This window comes from Dipodomys merriami, unplaced genomic scaffold (genome assembly GCF_024711535.1).
Source record: "Dipodomys merriami isolate MVZ:Mamm:240054 unplaced genomic scaffold, mDipMer1.0.p SCAF_86, whole genome shotgun sequence".
NCBI classification, from domain to species: domain Eukaryota; kingdom Metazoa; phylum Chordata; class Mammalia; order Rodentia; family Heteromyidae; genus Dipodomys; species Dipodomys merriami.
In genome coordinates, this window is record NW_027206468.1 from 1904084 (window position 1) to 1923429 (window position 19346).

Consider the following 19346-nt stretch of genomic DNA (forward strand, 5'->3'; position numbering starts at 1 on the left):
ATGAATCTGTTTTTGACGTCAGAAGGAAAGAAGGGAACATTCCCAGTCATAAGGCTTTCTGCAGTGCGCCAGGACACCAGTATCGTCTTCACACAAATGCAGAGTAGGATGACTGTCTCTGTCCGACTTCTCAGGCATCCAAGAGCCCCAGAGTCAAGAGGGCAGAGACAGGTTCTAACTCAGGTGCTTGGAGACAGAAGATAAATGGCCCTGCCCCTCCTTGGACTGGGGATTTGCATTAATGATGTAGAGAATGAAGTAAGGAGAATGGACTGGGAGAGATAGAAGGGCCTTCAAACTTGACAAATTGAGAGTCAAAAACCTACTACCTAAGACCAGAGAGCAGGGTTTTCTACTCTGTTCCTCCCCTCTCCAGCCCTAGACTGGCTCTCTATTGGTAATCTAAAGATAGCCTGAGGCTCCCTTCACATGAGGAAGGAAGGTTAATTAGTCATTGTTTGAATAGAGTGAGAAAAGCCTGATCCTGCTGTAACTCTAACAAATGTTTCAGGTTGCCCCCATTGCTGGCTGTGCCTGGAATGAATGAAGTGGTTTTGCAGCTCACTTCCGTGATGAATGTGTATATTCTGCCTCCTAATCCTGGAGGCCTAGTTCTCTGTACCTAGCCTGGCTTTTGAAACTGTTTTCTGTCCTTCAAATACAGTGTTACACTGGAGTTCTTCCTGCTATCAGAGTTAGGGCTTGGATCCTGAGAACTTCATTTGAACCCTGATTGGGTCAATAATATTTCTTTCCTTCTTCTGTAGCTCAAGAACTCCAAGAACATTTAGAGTGCAAGTAACTTCTCATCACCAAGTGAAACAGGAATTTCTTAAGCATCTGACCTTTCAGAACAGGAAATCAGAATGTCCTAGACTTCCCTGCCTTGGCTGGTTTCACCCTATGAGAGACCTCAGCCTCCTGAGCAAGCTTGATGGGCGTGAGGTATTGGTTCTCTGCTAGGGTCAGAACTGTAATGACATTGAAAATACAAGTCAACTGCTTATCACAAAGTGCTTGGGGAGCATATTAAGACTTTCAACAATGTGCCTTTCAGAACCCTGTAGGACATAAGTTTATAATGCTAGAGTCTGAGAGGCTGGGCTTATGGATGTTCTACACTTGAACCTTGAGGTCTGACTCCAATTCTGGTGTACATCAGCATTCATTTTCCTAAAACTATTTTCATAAGTAGCAAATAGGAAAATTATTTTGATTATCCCTCAATCTTTTTCCAGTTGTGTGTCTCAAACTGAAGCCTGGGTGCTGTCTCTGAGCGCTTCAGCTCAAGGCAAACACTCTACCACTTGAGCCACAGTGCCACATGGGTTTTTTTGATGGTTCATTGGAGGTAAGAATCTAACAGGCTTTCCTTCCCTAGGCTGTCTTCAAACTGTGATCTTCAGATCTCAGCCTCCTGAGAAAGTAGGTTTCCAGAGCCACTGGAATCTGGAGTAATGTTTTTGCCAGACCTGGAGCTTGAAATTAGGGCCTGGATACTGTCTTTGAGCTTCGTTTTCTCAAGGCTAGCACTCTATCACTTGAGCCACACCACAGCTTCTGGCTTTTTCTGAGTATGTAGCACTGAGGATTCAAACCCTGGCATTCATGCATGCTGAGCAAGATCTCTACCACTAAGCCACATTTCCAGACCCAACCTTACGATTTTATCCCTCAACTTGCCTGTCCACCAGAAAAGGCTTCTGAGTATAAATCATCTAAACAAATCCGTATAGGAAGTTGTCCAAAGATAAATAAGATAAAACTCATACTGGGGACAGACTCTAACCATGTGATGACTTGACAAATGCCTCCATTTAATTATTATATTTCAAAACTTAATAAAGTATTAATGAAAATTAGTCAATGTACTGAATTATTGTGTATAATTTTATAATATATATACACAACATAATAAATATTATGTGTATAATAATACTAAATACAATAAACAATAAAATGAGTAAAATGAAAATTAAATACAAAATTAATAATAATAATCATAATATGAAATATACATACATATTTACCTATATATCTTTTTTTTTTTGTCGGTCGTGGGGCTTGAACTCTGGGCCTGAGCGCTGTCCCTCAGCTCTTCAGCTCAAGGCGAGCGCTCTACCACTTGAGCTACAGTGCCACTTCCGTTTTTCTGGTGGTTTATTGGAGATAGGAGTCTCACGGTCTCTCCTGCCCGGGCTGGCTTTGAACCGCGATCCTCAGATCTCAGCCTCCTGAGTAGCTAGGATTATAGGCGTGAGCCAACAGCGCCCGGCTTTTACCTATATATCTTATATTACACATGTACACAAATATTTTTTCTATTGCAGGGTCTTAATTCAGGCCCTGGGAACTCTAGCTTGAAAATTTTTTCCTCAAGGACAGGGATCTTAGCCTTCACCCAAGGTGCAAAAGAGTTACATGGACAGTGAGCTCAAATCCCAGCAATGGCAGAAATACTGGCCCCAGTTCCCAGACAGTGACTTAATATTTGTAACAGAAACAGTTATGTTTATTCAGTTACATAATGAACACTGAAAAAAAATCAGTATAGAATTTTGTACAGCTGTTCAGACATACATCCCTTAACCCCAAAGTGCTTTTTGAGCACTACATAATGGCCTCCATTTAATGAAGGTGATTGTTTAAATGCTTCATAAAGTATTAATTAATATCGACCAGTATCCTATTATGTAATTGTGTATAATTTTATCCTCGAATCATTCAAGTACTGCCCATTTAATCATGACATATATCACATTCCTTTGGTAATCATATGAATAGGAATGAATTTCATAGGATCTCCTGCCATTTGTTGGTGGCAGCCCAGGATTCAAGCTGTGGGCTCCAGCTCCTACCACTTAAACCTGAGGATAGGGAACTCACAGGTCTGTCTAAGATCATCAGCAAAACCAGGCATCAGTGGCTCTCAGCAGTCCTCCTTAAAACTTACAAGGCTGTGAAAGGAAGATCATGGTCAAAGTCACCCTAGGCAGGACAGTCCTTGAGACTCCTGTCCAACTTGTGCCATCAAAGACAGAAGTAAAGCCGTGTGGCTCAAGTGGTAGAGAGCTAGCCTTGATCAAAAACAACTCACAGATTGTGCCCTGATCCTGAGTTCAAGGTCTGGGAACAAACAGACATACACAACAATCTGTGCAGCCATCCGGCTAAAGTGGGTCACTCTCTTGTCCTCAACTGGATTGGACAGAGTTCCCTGGGAAAGGGGCTGCCGTCATTTTGACTCCACCCATTCTGCCTGCATCAGAAGATTCCAGCCACACCTCTATTGTTTCATGGTTCTTTCTGACCAATGGGATACAAGAATGGTGGCCACGCCCACATTCCTTGCTGCCCAGTAGCATCTTGATTCTCTGTTTGTTGACACCACTACCTCCCCTCCCACCCTGACCTCGCCTCCCCTGTGCCCCATAGTCTGGCCCACGCCCTGCCACAAATGTGCCCCAGGGGTGGGGGTGGGGGTTGACCCGAGGATGCCACCCCCATCCCCAGCGACTAGTGTCCAGGATACGGGGAGATGCAGGTTGGGTGAGGAGTGGGCGCCAAAGATCCCCTGGCCTGGAGCAGTGGGAGCCACACAGCAGCACATCTGCGCCCTTCCACTCCCTGGTGGGAGCCCAGTGGCTTTAGTCAGAGGTGGGGAGCAGCATGTCTACACCTGCCTTCTGGGTTTTTTTCCTTTTTTTCTTGGGATGGGAGGTGTTGGATGCAGAAGATAGACACCCTTGCTGTGTGAGCCCTTGTCTTCTGTGCTCAGTCAAACTTTCACCTGAAGACAGAGAGACAGAGAGAGAGAGAGAGAGAGACAGAGACAGAGACAGAGACAGAGACAGAGACAGAAACAGAGACAGAGACAGAGAGACAGAGACAGAGAGACAGAGAGACAGAGACAGACAGAGACAGAGACAGAGAGATAATCTTTTTCCTTGTACAGCCTGACTGTGCTCAGGTGAGTGATCCATTGGCAAATTGCAGGTACTGCATGCAGGAGTCTTCTGTCACCTGTCTGGATGTGTGTGTGTGTGTGTGTGTGTGTGTGTGTAGAATTGGGTTGTAACAAGGAGGCCGAATGCTTTGGTAACTTCTACCTGTTATCTTTGGGGCATGTATGGGCTTCACAGCTGAGGTCTGGGGGCCTGGAAGGGTGAGAGGCTTGAAGTGGACACAGCACAGTTAAATTACAAGAACAAGGGATCTGTGTGCAATGGAGCTGTGTACTCCCTTGGGCCTGGTTGGTGGCAGTGGGAGCTTGGGAGGATCTGGGAGTGTGGCCTGCAGGTGATGGCTTCCCAGGAGGACAGAGAGCATGGCCAACTCTTAGTACGGATATGAGTTCTGCTAGTATGGAGCGCAACAGCATAGGTCAGTCTCTGGGTCTTCTCATAATGATGTCTGATGGGCAAGGCCAACCCTATTTTAAATCTTGAGCTGTGATCTTCAGATCTCAGCATCCTGAGTACCTAGTATTATAGGCATGAGCCTCTGGCACTGGGACTCTGGTTCTTTTTGGTATATTAGGGTTTGACCTCATAGCCTTAGGCTTGCCAGTCAAGTCTTCTACCATGCGAGTCAAGCTTTTCTGTCTTGGGCATTTCTGAGATGGAGAATTAATATATGCTCATTCTGGGCTGGATCATGGTCCTCCGATCTGTGACAGGCCTGAGCCACGAGGCCTGTTCTTCTGTAGTTGGGATGGTAGATATGTAGCGACATGCTCAGTCATTGGTTTAGATGGATTGTTCCAAACTCAGTCCACGGCAGCCAATTCTTGACCAGAGGTGAATCTCTGGGTTGGGCCTCAACCATTGGACTTCAATCTCTTCATGGGACAGTTGTGAGGAAACAAGGGATTGATACAGAGGGATCTCTGGAGCAGGGACAGGCACAGAGGGAGGGGCCATCTGATACTGTTCTTGGCAATTCTGTGAGCATATGATAGGAAGATACCCGGAAAGATCTCAAATGGTGTGTGTTATTAACAGTGCAACAGTTATGGGATTATGAAACAAAACATGGCTCTCTTTCTTTATTACTCTATCCCCATGAGTAACGGGATCATTCACTTTGTTCAGTTTTGAAGCTGGGGAAACTGAGGCATAGAGAAGCCGGGTGACCTACTAATGACTCCCAGCTGACAGGAAGCTCAGCCTGACTTCTCTGCCATGCTCGCTAGGACAATGGGTGCTATTCAGTCCACTTCTTGTGGTGGGAAGTCCACTTCTTTTCAGTCATGAGACTTGAACTTTGGGCCTAGGGCAGCTCCCTGAGCTCCTCAGCTCAAAGCTACCACTCTACCACTTGAGTCACAGCACCACTTCCAGTTTTTTGGTGGTTCTTTGGAGATAAGAGTCTCACAGGTGTTCCTGCCCAGGCTGGCTATAAACCACATTCTTCATATCTCAGCTTCCATTGTACATAGGATTATAGGCCTGAGCCACCAGCACCTGGCTTAAGTGTAATTTTGACCTTCTTTTTTTCACTTTCTCTCTCAGGAACTGATTCAATGGGTGCTGGAGGAGGTGGTCCAGCAACCCCATGTGGCTGGAACCAAGGTGGTCCTCTCATTCTCGAGGTAGGCTGTGGGTCAGGAGCTGTCTCGCTCAGTCTGTTGTACCAGCTCCATGAGGTAAGTCCCTCTGTGCCCTGGCTACACTGTGACAGTTATCCATTGTCCATCTAGACTTACTGGACTCAAGTACTGTGTTCAATGCTCTTTTCTAGCAAAAATTCCTGGCTATAATTATGATACAGAGTTATAGAATGAAAATGTAATGCCATCTTAAGAAAGTCATTTAGGGTTCTGGGAATGTGGCTTCATGGTATGGTGATTGCCTAGCATGCATAAAACCCTGGGTTCAATTCCTCAGTACCACATAAATTGAAAAGGAAACACTGGAAGTGGTCCTGTGCCTCAAGTGGTGGAGGGTTAGCCTTGAGGGAAAAAAAACGCTGAAGAATAATTCCCAAGCACCGAGTTTCAGCCCCAGGACTGCCAAAACAACAGCAACAACAACAATGAACATTTAGTTAGTAAATGCGAAATAAAGAACCCATACTTGGAATATATAATTGCTCCTTCCATACTGATACCTGACAATAGTTCCTAATACATGTACTTTATCTATGTAAGGATACTGTGTTGAAAAAAATGTTTTGTTCATGAGTCATACCAATTAATGCTAGGAATGTGCTTAGATGTCAGGTGAAGATTAATTCTGGAAATTCAAATATTCCAGGCTTTTTAGTGGGGTCACTGCTAATCACAATGAGAAGGATATAGTGTAAGTGAGATTCAGAAACTATTTTGGCCAGTCATCTTACAAACAGGCAGAGGCTAATTAACAGTTGTGACAGAAGAGAAGGAATAACGCCAGATGGAAAGAATAAATGATAGTAACTAAAGTATAGTAGAAACCGTTCTAGGGAACCATTTTTGCTTATTAAAGAACTAGTTATCAACTAGGCTTATTCCTCATTGCCTTTGGCATTCAAAATCTCCTAGGCTAGTTCTTAATCTCTGTGTGATGAATGTATCTCCTTCTATGCTGATCTTTCATACCTGATCTCCTTTGCTTTCTAAAAATCTGTCTTGCTGTATTTATCTATGAACATTTCCTAATATTAAATACACCTACAAAGATGAAAGAGGATGCTAATGTAAGAGTCCCATAGCTCATGAGTCATTTATGTAACAAAATGGAAAAGGAGGACATATTTATTGCTACCTTAATTATTCTGAAAAGCTGCAATGTCACATCATATGGTTCATATTTCCATTCTTTGTCTACATAGTGACATTAAGTGCACATAAATGCAATTATGAGTGGGGTGCTGGTGGCTCATGCCTGTAATCCTAGCTACTCAGGATGTTGAGTCCAGAGGATTGTGGTTCAAAGCCAGCCTGGTCAGGAAAGTCCATGAAACCCTTATCTTCAATTAACCCCAGAAACCCGGAAGTTGTGCTGTAGCTAAAGTGGTAGAGTGCTCAAGTTGTGCTGAAGAGCTGAGAGACAGTGCCCAGGGTTAAGGTTCAATCCCCACAACCAACAAAAAAGTGCAAATATAGGTTTAAGTTTCCCCCAAAGGAATGATGAAATCAATTGTAATCTTCCCAAATGATTTAGTAGTGCACCTACTTTTACTGAGTTATTTGTTATGGCTTCTTTGCTAAACATATTCTCTTCTTTAAAAATTGTCAAATATTAGCTTTATAATAAACTTCATCTAATATTTCTAGGTTCAAAAGAGAAGTCCATAGAGTTGATGTCACTTAGCTTTCTTAGTGTCTTAGTTCAAAGCCAACCCAGGCAAGAGAGTCTGTCAAACACTTATCTGTAATTAAACACCAAAAAAGCCAGAAGTGGAGTTTTGGCTCAAGCAGTGGAGTACTAGGTTTGGGCCAGGTAGGAAAGAAAGACAACTGTTCAGGGACAGGGGCCAGTCTCTAAGTTCAAGCCCCAGAACCAGCACAAACTAAACAAACAAGCAAACCGAACAAACCCTGGGTATTTCTTTGGGACTCTCCTTAAAATAGTGGTGGTCTGAGAAGAGGCTGCTTTTGCTGATCATACTCACTGGATCCTGCTTTTTTGGAATTCTTATTGCTATGGAAAACTCAAGATCAGACTAAAGGAATTGAAAACTGATTCCTGCAACAAGAGAATCATCTCAGGAGTGAAACATCCATCCATAAGACACTTTAAAACCTCCAGGTCTTTGCTTCTTTGCAGTAGAACACTTTTAAAACAAAGTTATTTCCTTTTGTTCTATGCCTGCCTTCAAATGGCATATTGTTTCCTTTTGCAAAACTCTCAACCAGAAGTTTACAGACAAGTTTTATATGAGTAAAGGACACACTCACAAAAGTCAGGGACAGAATTTCCTTCCAGCCTTGGATTCTTTTCTTGTACAGTACAAAGGAAAGCAATAGTTAACTTGAACTTTGTCATTTCTCTATGTTAAATTCCTCTCCTGGGATCAGTTTCCACATCCAGTAACAGTTACTTCCACTTACTTCCAGTAACAATTTATGGTGCTGCTCCAGAAAAAAATGAATGTTTTCTGGCTTCATTGAAATAGCACAAAGACACTTTTGGACATGAGGTAACACGTGTTTCAGAGACAACTTAGTAAAGACAAATGCAATTTAAATTGCTTATAAATACATTATCCATGAGAATATTTTGTTCAAACTTCTCATGTGCTCTGTAAATTAAGGTGAATTTTAAATGGTAAGAAGGTTCTCAGATAATTTTTTGTGAGTCTATATGCTGTGCATTAATTTCCCAACTGTACATGAGTTAACCATAAAAGAAACAATAGCAATTATAGGAGAAAAAGAAGTTCTGTGTTTATGTATAAGTGTTCAATACAATATACAAGACTCTACAAATAAAAAATTGAAACAATAAAGCCAAGTCCCATATGTAGATTTATGGGAGTGATATAGAGAAAGCATTACCCCTAAGTGGAACGTGAAGCATGAGGCCACTCCCTTTCTAAATCACGCTTGCTAATCATGTAAATGTGCAAAAAGGAGAATGGAAGAATGATTCTTTTTCCAATGCAAGTCACATATGTGAGAACAGACTTAACTGGAAAAAAAGAGTCTATCTTGAGGGAACAGGAATTATACTAGCAATGAACCTGGTGGCTAAGATCACATTTCTTGTTCTTTCCTTTTCTTATATTCCTTTTTATTGTTGTTTTTCGTGGCACTTGAAATATGGGACTGGGCACTGTCCCTCTGAAATGCAGCTCAAGGCTAGTGCTCTTCCACTTGAGCTGCAGTGCCGCTTCCAGTTTTCTGGTAATTATTGGAGAAAAAGAGTCTCCAGGACTTTCCTACCCGTGCTGACATTAAAACCCAATCCTCAGATTTCACAACAACTTGGTTTATGATCACATTTCTAACAGTGTACACCCAGGATATGTATTGTATATGCTCATCTAACTTTATATGAATTCTTGAGTTAAAAATCTGGGCTACAGTTAGACTTTACACTCACAAAAGTGTTTGAAGTTTAAAAGTTGATACTCCTAGAAAATTAAAACCTAAGAATGTAAAGGAGTCTGGGAGGTTCAATTTGCATCCAGCTTGGACAGTATAGGATTTGAGACACTACCTATAATTAACCAGCCAAAGCTGGGATACCAGTCACGAGCAAGATTGCTGAATTACAGCTTTAAGTTTTTGCATACATGTATACATACAAACATACACATACACACAAAGGCACTTATAGGTGCACACAAAAATACACAAATGAAACAACTCTCAGAATATGTAGAAAAGTTAGAAAACAATAGAAAATTAGTCCTGAGTAAGACTAGAATCAAGTGATAATTTTTAATATTAGAAAGCCCTCAAGTGAACTTTCCCCCAGAAGTTGAGAATATTACATAGGTAGGGACCAGAGATAGTAAGAGAGTCAAGCAATCATTCTTAACGGGATAGGATACATAGTGGAATGAATCAGGGAAGCCTGCAGGTGCATCAAAAAATGTTCATATCCTGTGTCAAATGTTAAAACACCTTTGAAAATAGTACATAAACAGTCTGAGCAGTCAGTCTAGTGGATAAAATCATAGGAGAAGTTCAGAATTTCTACTCTGTTTCTAGATTAAATAAACAAACTATGCCAGGGCAATGTGATACAAGCCTGGAATTCTAGCACTCAGACAAGAGATAAGAGAGTGGAATTACATAATGATACCTTCCCTGGACCAGATAGAATAATTTTGTCTCAGTAAAACTAACCAAACAACAAGAAAGGAATACACAGTTAGAAGTTTGGCCTAATTTTTCATTATGTTTTGAGAAGTCAAGTTTCCTATTGAATGCACCTCATATATATCCTCACTTGTGTTTTAAATGCTCTCATCATTACAGAACATTCGTAGATGCAAAAAAGCTCATAATTCCCATCCCTCATTCTGTTGGATTCCAAATAAATGTTGAAGGATTACAAAAGCTTAAGACTGGAGAAATAGCAAAGTTCGTCTAATGTAGGATTTTGTAGACCTTGTTAAATTAGAATTTAGATTTAAAACATATTTTTTGGATTTGTTTGTAATTTCATATTCTATAGGATACTACAAAATTCTTTCAAAGTAGAGGAATTAATTGAAAAATTCACAAATAATTCTGGCATTCTATTTGCCTAGATATTCTTTCACGACAGTTATAATTAGAACATAGTTAATAGATAATTCGCAGAGTTCATGTATACCATGTTAATATGAATAATCTAGACAGAGTTGCCAAAAATGGATGACATTAATTTATACATTGAGAACAACCAATTTTTAAAGGTTTGGTTTAATATGGTATGAAGAGAGTAATTGTGTGACATCTTCTTTCTTCTACCTATATGTACCACAGGAAGCCATTTCCTTATTTACGTGCCTTTGTATACATGGAGAGAAATGCTAGCTTTGGGGTTTTTTTTTCAGTTTTTTTTATTGGTTCATCCTAGAACTTGAACTCTTGGCATGGACAGGGTCTCTGATCCTGTTTATGCTCAAGGCTCAAGCCCTACCACTTCAACCTCAGTGCCACTTGGGTCTGGCTTTTGCAGAGAAGTTTTTTGGAGATAAGATTCTAAGAAACCTTCCTGCCTGGGTGGGCTTTGAATCATAATTTTCCTATCTTAGCATACTGAATATCTATTATAGTTAAAAAAGTCTAAATATAAATAATATTTGCAAGTGTTCTGATCTCAAGAATACCAGTGGAGGAAAAATGATGCAGCTCTGTTTATTGTGGTGTTCTTTTCAGAACAAGGAGGGTGTCACATTAGCAGAGGTGTAGTATTTTTTCAAAATAGAGATAAGGTATTCATAATGTGAATTAAGGAATTTTAAGGTATCCCTTACAAGTTGGAAACTGTTGGGCTAGGATGACTTTATGGCATAAATCTTGGGATTGATGGTCATAGACATAATAGCTTACTCTTATAAACAATTGCTTACTCTTGAAGAATTAATTATTACACATGCTTCACAGTTTTATCCTCTACAAGAATGTGGCTATTTTTCTGTTTACTTCTCAATCTGGACACCCCATTGGAAACTGCATCTATTGCAGAATTAATTAACATGCAAACAGGTACTGTTTTGAATCTCTTAGGAATGTTGAGAATTTAAAAATGAGTAGTAGTTAGTCATAGGAATTTTGAAGAACACATATATTCTGTCCTCTTAAAAACTTACTTACTTTTAAAATTATGGGTTTCCATAGTATTAAACTGGGTCCTTTCGTGGGGCCTGAATTCTGGGCCTGGGCGCTGTCCCTCAGCTCTTCAGCTCAAGGCTAGCGCTCTACCACTTGAGCTTCTGGCTTTTTTTCTTTTTGCTTATGTGGTGCTGAGAAATCGAACCCAGGGCCTCAGGCATGCAAGGCAAGCGCTCTACCACTGAGCCATCTTCCCAGACCCTGTTTTCTGTTTTAGAATGAGAAAGTACTAAATTTATTCTTTTTTGAAAAATTTGGCAAGTATATTGTGAAAATAGTGTCTAGTTGGATAACATTCAAGTTGATGAACCTCTGATAAATAAGGGGTAATTAATTCAAATTAGAAGCCAAATATTATTGATTTTTAAAATGTTACTACATAAAGAATAATATTTAGTGTGCCAATACAGTAAAATTACATTTTACACAGCTTATTTTTTCAATTTTATTATCAAATTGATGTACAGTGACTTTACAATAATTGTAAGGTAGTGAATAAAAAACATTTCAAACTTGTTACCCCTCCCTCATTTTTCTCAGTTTTCCTTCACCCCTTCACCCCTCACAAGTTGTAAAGTACATTTCTAACATATTGTCTTGTGAGTATTGCTATTGCATTGGTTTGCCTTTTGTCCTTTGTCTCACCATTGTCTCACCATACAGCAGGGATAAACCATAGGGGAAAACCCCAAAGAAAACAGAAATCACATAGTTCATCAAAAACAACATCCACAAGTGAAAAAAAAATCTGGTTCCATATCTTGGAATTCATTTTGCTTAGCATCAGCTAATATGGTTACATATATGCAAAACAAAGCCACTGGAAAATAATAGGGGCATGGATACTATATCATGAAAACAGCATGTTAACATTTTGATGGTAAAGGTGGAATTAGGATTGGTGAATTTGCGGTTCTGATAAAGGATTTTCAACAGTTTTAAATTTATGACAGGTAAAATTCAATAGTTCAAAATTTTTAATAACTTAGCCTATTAAGAAAATTTAAAATTGCCTGGAAGAATAGGCTCTCATGCAAAGAAATCCAAGGAGACTTAGTAGAGAGGGAGCAATATGGATGAAGATGGCTCTTTTTCAAACTAAACAAACAAACCTCAGAAACCTTGCTGTAATTCCTGTAGGTTCCCTTGGAATTGTCCTTACCCAGGAACTATATTCTCACTGTTTGAAAGAAGGTTGTATTGGAATTTAAATTAAAAGTTCTTTAAAAAATAAGGCATCAAAATTTGTGAATGTACCTTCAATTACCAAATAGTAATTCTCTGAAAAAGATAATTTGAGTCAAAATATTTAGGGAGAAAGTGCCCTCCACAATGAAAGAAGGTGTTGGGATTACACATTTCTGTTTGTAACACTTTCCACAATGTCTTTGGACATGAAGCAGTGAAACACAGAAAAAAAATTTGATTGGATACTTCAAACCAATGATTTCTCATTTCTAAGTGGCTCACAAAAAATAATATTCTTATTAATATGAGGTAGTCTAGACTTCTTTTATTACATATGCCAAAAAGTTCAGAAAAGAATTGAGCAAATGGAAAAATTAATAATAAAATTTTTCTTAGAAGCCTTAGCTAAGCATATTGACTTCAGCAGTGAAGGGAGGCCAAAACTTTTTGATGTAAATTGTGTTAGTATTTTTACTCCCTAAAGTGATTTTACAGAGCCCATTTGGCTCACTACAATGCAGAACTGATTGAATGAAGACATGAAAATACATTCCACATCCAAATGAGGCAACTTGAAGAGTTTTAAAAGAGAAATAATGAAGATGTAGCAGTGGTGGAGCCCGTATGGTCCTTCAGCTTCACTAGACTGGAAGCCAAGAAGCTGTGATTAATTGGAACTCTGGCAAGAGCTAAGAGTAGGACATAGAAGTAGGACATAGAAGCATTTTCCTTTTGTAACAGACACTTTCTTCCAAGGTATGGGTGATTTAACTCTATTCTCCTCCATACATCTTGGTGAACAAATGAAGACCAAGAGAAAAATAATCTATTAAAATAATTTTGCATAGAATAACTTCACTGTTCCTGATATGGTATCTAAGGAGAATCTTAAGAGAGAAGATTAAAAAATGCAGTATTTTGTGGTTTCCTCTAAGCATCTTCTTAGCAAAATATATCTTTGAGGTTAGACAATTCTGATTGAACCAACAAGTGATGGAGTACTTATTTTGTGGGCACTTTAGACACAAGAAGTCTTTCAAGGTAAAAGAAAAAAATATATAGCCAAATATTTGTGATCACAGCATCTTGGACTGTTTTCTGGATACAAAATTTTACATTAGATTTCTCCTTATTAACATAGATGTTGTTTCATGGCAACCAAATACAAGAGGGGAGTTTTATGGACTCGCTTGGCCAATTAAACAGCATGAAAGAAGAAAATGGCAAATAATATTTAATGAAATTACTTTGACCAATTACTTTGCCAGAAGAAAGAAGGAAAATATAATTCAAAATCAATTGACTTAAAAGTATGAAGAAAGAGTAGGGAAGAGAGATTAGAGAAAATATAGAGGATCGTTTTCTCTCCAGTGGAGTAATGCGTTCTTGATCTTGTTTCTTCCATTCTACCTCACAAGCTACCAAGTGTTTCTCAGGACTGGATTATCAAGATCAGACAGAAATCTCGTAGAAGTAAGATACTGTATGCAGCAGATATAGGTGATTTATAACCTTAGACAATCTATTTAATTCTGTTGAAAATTCTCCCCTATCCCAAACTTCCCTCTTTGAACAGCTTTGTTTGCTTTTCCCGACTGCCATTCATTAACTGATTAAAATTTTGAGTGGTCATATACATACTCTCTAGAGATTGCTGTTTGGTTGTGAGTTTTGTGTGTTTTTGTTTCTAGATGTGTTTTTAACTGAATTTTAAAAGTTTGTGCAATTGTGTTACAATTAAATATATCCATCTAATTGTCCAATGCTCCTAGATCAGAGTCACTCCTTCTATCATTCTCAACCAACCCTTTCTCCAAGATTTATTTCCAATTTACCACTTCCTTCATCATATGTGTACATTCAGTATTCTAGCTGTATTTGCTCCTTGTTCATTTTTCATTCATTTTATGTCTTTACTATAATTCCTCTTTGGTTTCAACTTCTGATATTCATTCTGTTAAACTGTCTATTAATACTTTGAAAGGTTTATATACATTCCATGGAGTTTCAATCCTGCATATTCTTGAAATGATGTCAGCTTATATTTCCATAATTCATTCATCTGCAGCAACAATTTGAATGACTGGAGACGGGAAGCACCTAAACATGATTTTTTCTCAACCGTTTGAAAGATTAATCTTTCGTCAAAAAGAAAGTTAAAAATGGCTTAGAATGTATTCCTAACTATGCATTTTTATAAATGGCTTTGTAAAATCGTGTAATTCTTTTATTTTACATGGAATAATATTTTCTACTACCTATAAGTTTTGGAAAAAGAACATTTTAATTTATTCCTAGATAGGAATATGATAGAAATAGAAGACAGATATTATGTTTGTCATATCTCTGATTAGTACCCATATTCAAGACTTAAAGTCGTATTTCTTACTATGTTAGACAGAGGGAAAACATAAAATAACATATGATGAGGCAACTATTTGTGATTGTTTAAAATGTACCTTATTAAATGATGAAATTTATCAGCTAAGTTTGGATTTGAAATTTAGGAGGCTGACATATTAAACACATTTCTGAAAGGCCCATACTGAAAAACACAAATTGTGGGTGGTACTATTCTACACTTTATTGAATGGTTGAACATGTTTGGCATTAGTGCTGTGTAAATAATTCAACTCTATTGTAACTTGCTCCCTACACTTGAAAAACTTGTAATGTCACTAAGTATCATCAACTTGTCAAATGTTATTTTGGCGTAAGTGATTTTTTTTAATTTAATTTAATTTTATTTGTGAACATACTGTACAGAAGGGTTACAATTACATGGGCAGGATAATGCGTACATGTCTTACCAAGCATTGCAGCCTCCTCCTTTGATTTACCCTCTACATCCCTTCCCAGCCTCCCCCCTCCCCCCCCAATCCCAATCCTTCTCCTTCCCCCCCCTTGCCCCCCCCGCACCGACGTTGTAAGGCTCGTTTAGGACATGACAACTTGTAATTCTCATTGTTGCAAGAGGTCCACCTGTATCCTTAAACACTGGTTTTTCTCCATCTCCTCCACAAGTTATACTGACATCAAGCATAGTGAAAGCAGGGGTTATACTGTGGGGGAGGGACATACAAAGCAACAAAGAGATAATCTTATAAATGCGTTAGAAACACATGCATGAAAGAAAAAAACATTAAAATACATATCTAAGGGTTCATTTTCCTGACCTCACATTATCTGACCTTTTCCGCTTGACTCATACATATACTAGATATTGCAAATAAGGGAAACCATGGGACCTATGCTTCTTTGGGCCTGGCTTCCTTCACTTAATATAATTTTTTCCAAGTTTTTCCATTTCCTAACAAATGGGGAAATGTCATTCTTTCTGATGGAGGCATAGAATTCCATTCTGTATATATACCACATTTTCTTGATCCATTCATCTACTGAGGGACATCTGGGTCGTTTCCATATCTTAGCTATGGTAAATAATGCTGCAATAAACATTGTTGTGCTGGTAGCTTTAGTGTTGTCTTGTTTGTAAACATTTGGGTAAATGCCCAAAAGTGGGATTGCTGGTTCATAGGGGAGATCTATGTGAAGTCTTTTGAGGAACCTCCATACTGCTTTCCAAAGTGGTTGAACAAGTTTACATTCCCACCAACAATGAAGTAAGGGCGAAATGGTTTTTTAAAGTTTATTTGAAAAGGAATATACTTTCAGGAGATTAAATGTAGATTATCATTGGTTTGAGAGTGACATTTTTATACCACAGAACCATGTTGTACTGAACTCCCAGAGTTTTGAAGCACTCCTTAGAGCTTCAAATGTTTTTCTGAATTACATTTGACCTCTAAATCAAGTTTTCGGGCTTTGTTAGACCAATTATAGATCTATCCTTCTAGGAACTATTTTTTTGGCCCACTTATGTTGGAATAAAATCTTTCGTTAATCATAGGTGAGGGATATTAAAAATAATCTTATGACAATTTGTGAACTTTTTCACTCATATGGGCTGGTTATCTGTAAGTTGAATGTTTGAATTACAGTACTTTCTCTCAAATTTTGTGATCTCATCCTTCATTTTAAGTTGCCTTGCATTTCACAATTGCTTACTGCTAATTCCTGCATCTCAAGGAATTGGGGCCCTGAAATATAGGAAATGCGAAATTGAGATTGGTCTTCAATTACTTTGTGTTGATATATTGCATGGGCCTTGGTGAAAAGTCTTGCCCCTGTTATCTGATGATGCAGGTAAATGGGCTTTGGGATCCTAGGACCCATGGGTACTGCAGAAGAATAATATTTTTTAGACATCTTAGCAAAATTTGGGCATAATCAGTAAGAATGCTTCAGAAATATGGACAAAAACAGTTTGGAACAAGCGAGTTAAAACAATAAACAGAGCAGCAGAGTAAAATCCATTACAGATTAGAGGAAAACATTGTTTTATTATCATGTGGATTCAGAAGACCAAGAAGGGTTATAATGTATCACAAGTTTATACTAAAAAGATTGCATTGATACGTTTTCTAGTCTAATACATATTTGAAACCTAAATATTTATATTCCAATTCTGTTTATTGAAGTAAATAAATATCAATTTATTTGTCAAATTATCAACTAATTCTAGTAAGTTTCATTGTGTGAAATATAAAATCAGCACATATAACTATATATAATATGATTAAAAGACACACATTTTGTATTGTTCTGTTGTAGTTACTGTATCAAAGGCAACTCTGTTTTAAAGTATGATTCCATTATCTCTACTTCTGTGCTTGATAGAGTTAGATCTAAAGCTTTATCATTTGTAGATTTACAGCATGGAGGCAAGAGGAAACACTGTGATTAAAACATTATCAATTTAATGCCTAATAACGAGGAGAAACATATGCACTTCTCCTGCAACTATGAAAATATTTGGTGATAAAAAGGCAGGAGTGTAAGTTCCTGCTAGGAACTTACAGACAGGCCAGGACATTAAGTAATCATGCATACGAACAATTTTTTCACTTCTTGGCTTTAGCTACTTTTAAATGGAAGGTATAATAAACAATTATATTTTGATAAAATACCTTCTCGTCTGAACAGTTCTGTTTGAACTGTTCATCTCTCTATGATCCCTTGTAACCAAGATTAGTTTTGTTCTAGTAAGAAAATCTTTGCTGTCAGGGTAAGGTATTCTGGTTGGTCTGTTCCCACATGGAAGAAGGGTAAAGGCTCAGGTAGACATTTGTTCCAGTAACACCTCATTTGGGAAAATGTCAGCTGAAGAAATTTAGAAGTAGCGCTTAAGCAAGGCTTAGTTTGAATCCATTAGGTCCACAAAGCTGGATAAATAAGTACTTGAAAAAGCCATCACCTTTGGACCTAACTATAAATAATAGAGAGTATGATCAAATTCCAAATAAAAAGACTTAAGATATTCATTGGCAAAAAAAGTTTGCAAATGTGAGCAATCGACTGATCAATATAATTTTTCCCAATATTCACAGAATTTTAGGGAAATAAGATCGATAGCATTGTTAGGAACAATAAGGTTTCCTTCTTACAAGTAGGCACCCATAGATATAAGCCTGTATAAAGATTGCAGCATTAACTATTAAATTTAGAGGATACTACATGCTTCAGCAGCGCGTATACTCAAATTACAATACAGAGATTAACATGGCACTTGCACAAGGATAATATGAAAATTTGAGAAATATTCCATATTTTTCATTCTTCAGATGCAAGAAATGAAAAAAGTGATTAAAAAGTTGATTACAAAATTAAAAGTGTAACAATACACGTAATTCATATAATTAAATTTAGTTTGACATCAGTGTATTAAATCACCTCAGAAAGGCATTTACATAGCATAAACTTTACAAAACTTTTCAAATTAGACAACATTGTCATTTTATCCCAAAGAAAAATAATATTAAGACCTAGAAAAAAAGGAATCAAACTGTTTCTATATCGAATACAATCGGAAAGGACACATTAATGAACGTATATATTATAAAATAATATAGAATTCAATGCATATCTAGGAGAAAATAAATTATGAACATTATACAAACATAGAATATAGAATATTTTAAAATATACTTTTTCAGAGAAGCACCAGAAATATTTTAGTTTCTTTACTACTCATTTCAACAGGTAAATTAAAATTATTTCTTATTAAAAAATCACAAACTCTGAAGAAATTATTATACATGTTTACAAAATCTATTGAATACATTTTTCCATCCAAGGCAGGCAATTCACTTGGAAGAATTCCGCAGAATCCATGAATTTTTACAGTAAAATATTGGTGCTGCCAGGCACTGGTGGTTCATGCCTATAATCCTAGCTAAACAGGAGACTGAGATCTGAGGATCATGGTTCAAAGCCAGCCTGGGAAGGAAAGTCTGTGGTACTCTTATCTCAAATAAACCACTAGAAAACTGGAAGTGGAGCTGTGTCTCAAGTGGTAGAGGGCTCACCTTGAGCTGAAGATCACAGGGATAGCTCCAGGCCCAGAGTTCAAGCCCCATGACCGACCAAAAAAAAAAGATATTGTTCTTATTTGGATTGTGAAAATATTTTGTACGGACACAAAAGATGAACTTGCATTTTTGAAATTTAAGAAACTTAACCCGACCATTAGGACTTCAGTGAACAATTTGTACAGCCTTTTACAACTTCTTAGAAGTAGTGATACATACTTATGCTTTTGGCAATGTCAAAAAGAGTTTCTTCTATGTTGTTCTTCAGGCCTGGATTTATATAATGGTTCAACAGAAGGCGATCCAGTGTATCTTTGCTATCTCAATTCTCAACAGCAAGATATAAGGGTGTCAAGAGTCCTTTAGTTTGGGGAAGTGTTACTGTGGCTCAAGCGGTAGAACACTCTCCTTGAGCTGAAGAGCACAGGGACAGCACCCAAGCCCAGAGCTCAAGCCCCATGACCGACCAA

General features: G+C 38.0%; 1 long non-coding RNA gene and 1 pseudogene across 1 annotated transcript in view; both read left to right on the forward strand.

Moving 5' to 3' along the window:
• Window positions 1-3895: 3895 nt before the first annotated feature.
• The window catches only part of LOC138820317 (uncharacterized), a 46506-nt gene continuing 31055 nt past the window's right edge, over window positions 3896-19346 (forward strand). Inside the window, exons 1-2 of the long non-coding RNA XR_011369831.1 lie at window positions 3896-3970; window positions 5514-5647. This is a non-coding gene — a long non-coding RNA (uncharacterized lncRNA). The remainder of the gene's footprint in view (window positions 3971-5513; window positions 5648-19346) is intronic.
• On the forward strand, window positions 18023-18119 carry LOC138820322 (U6 spliceosomal RNA; annotated as a pseudogene).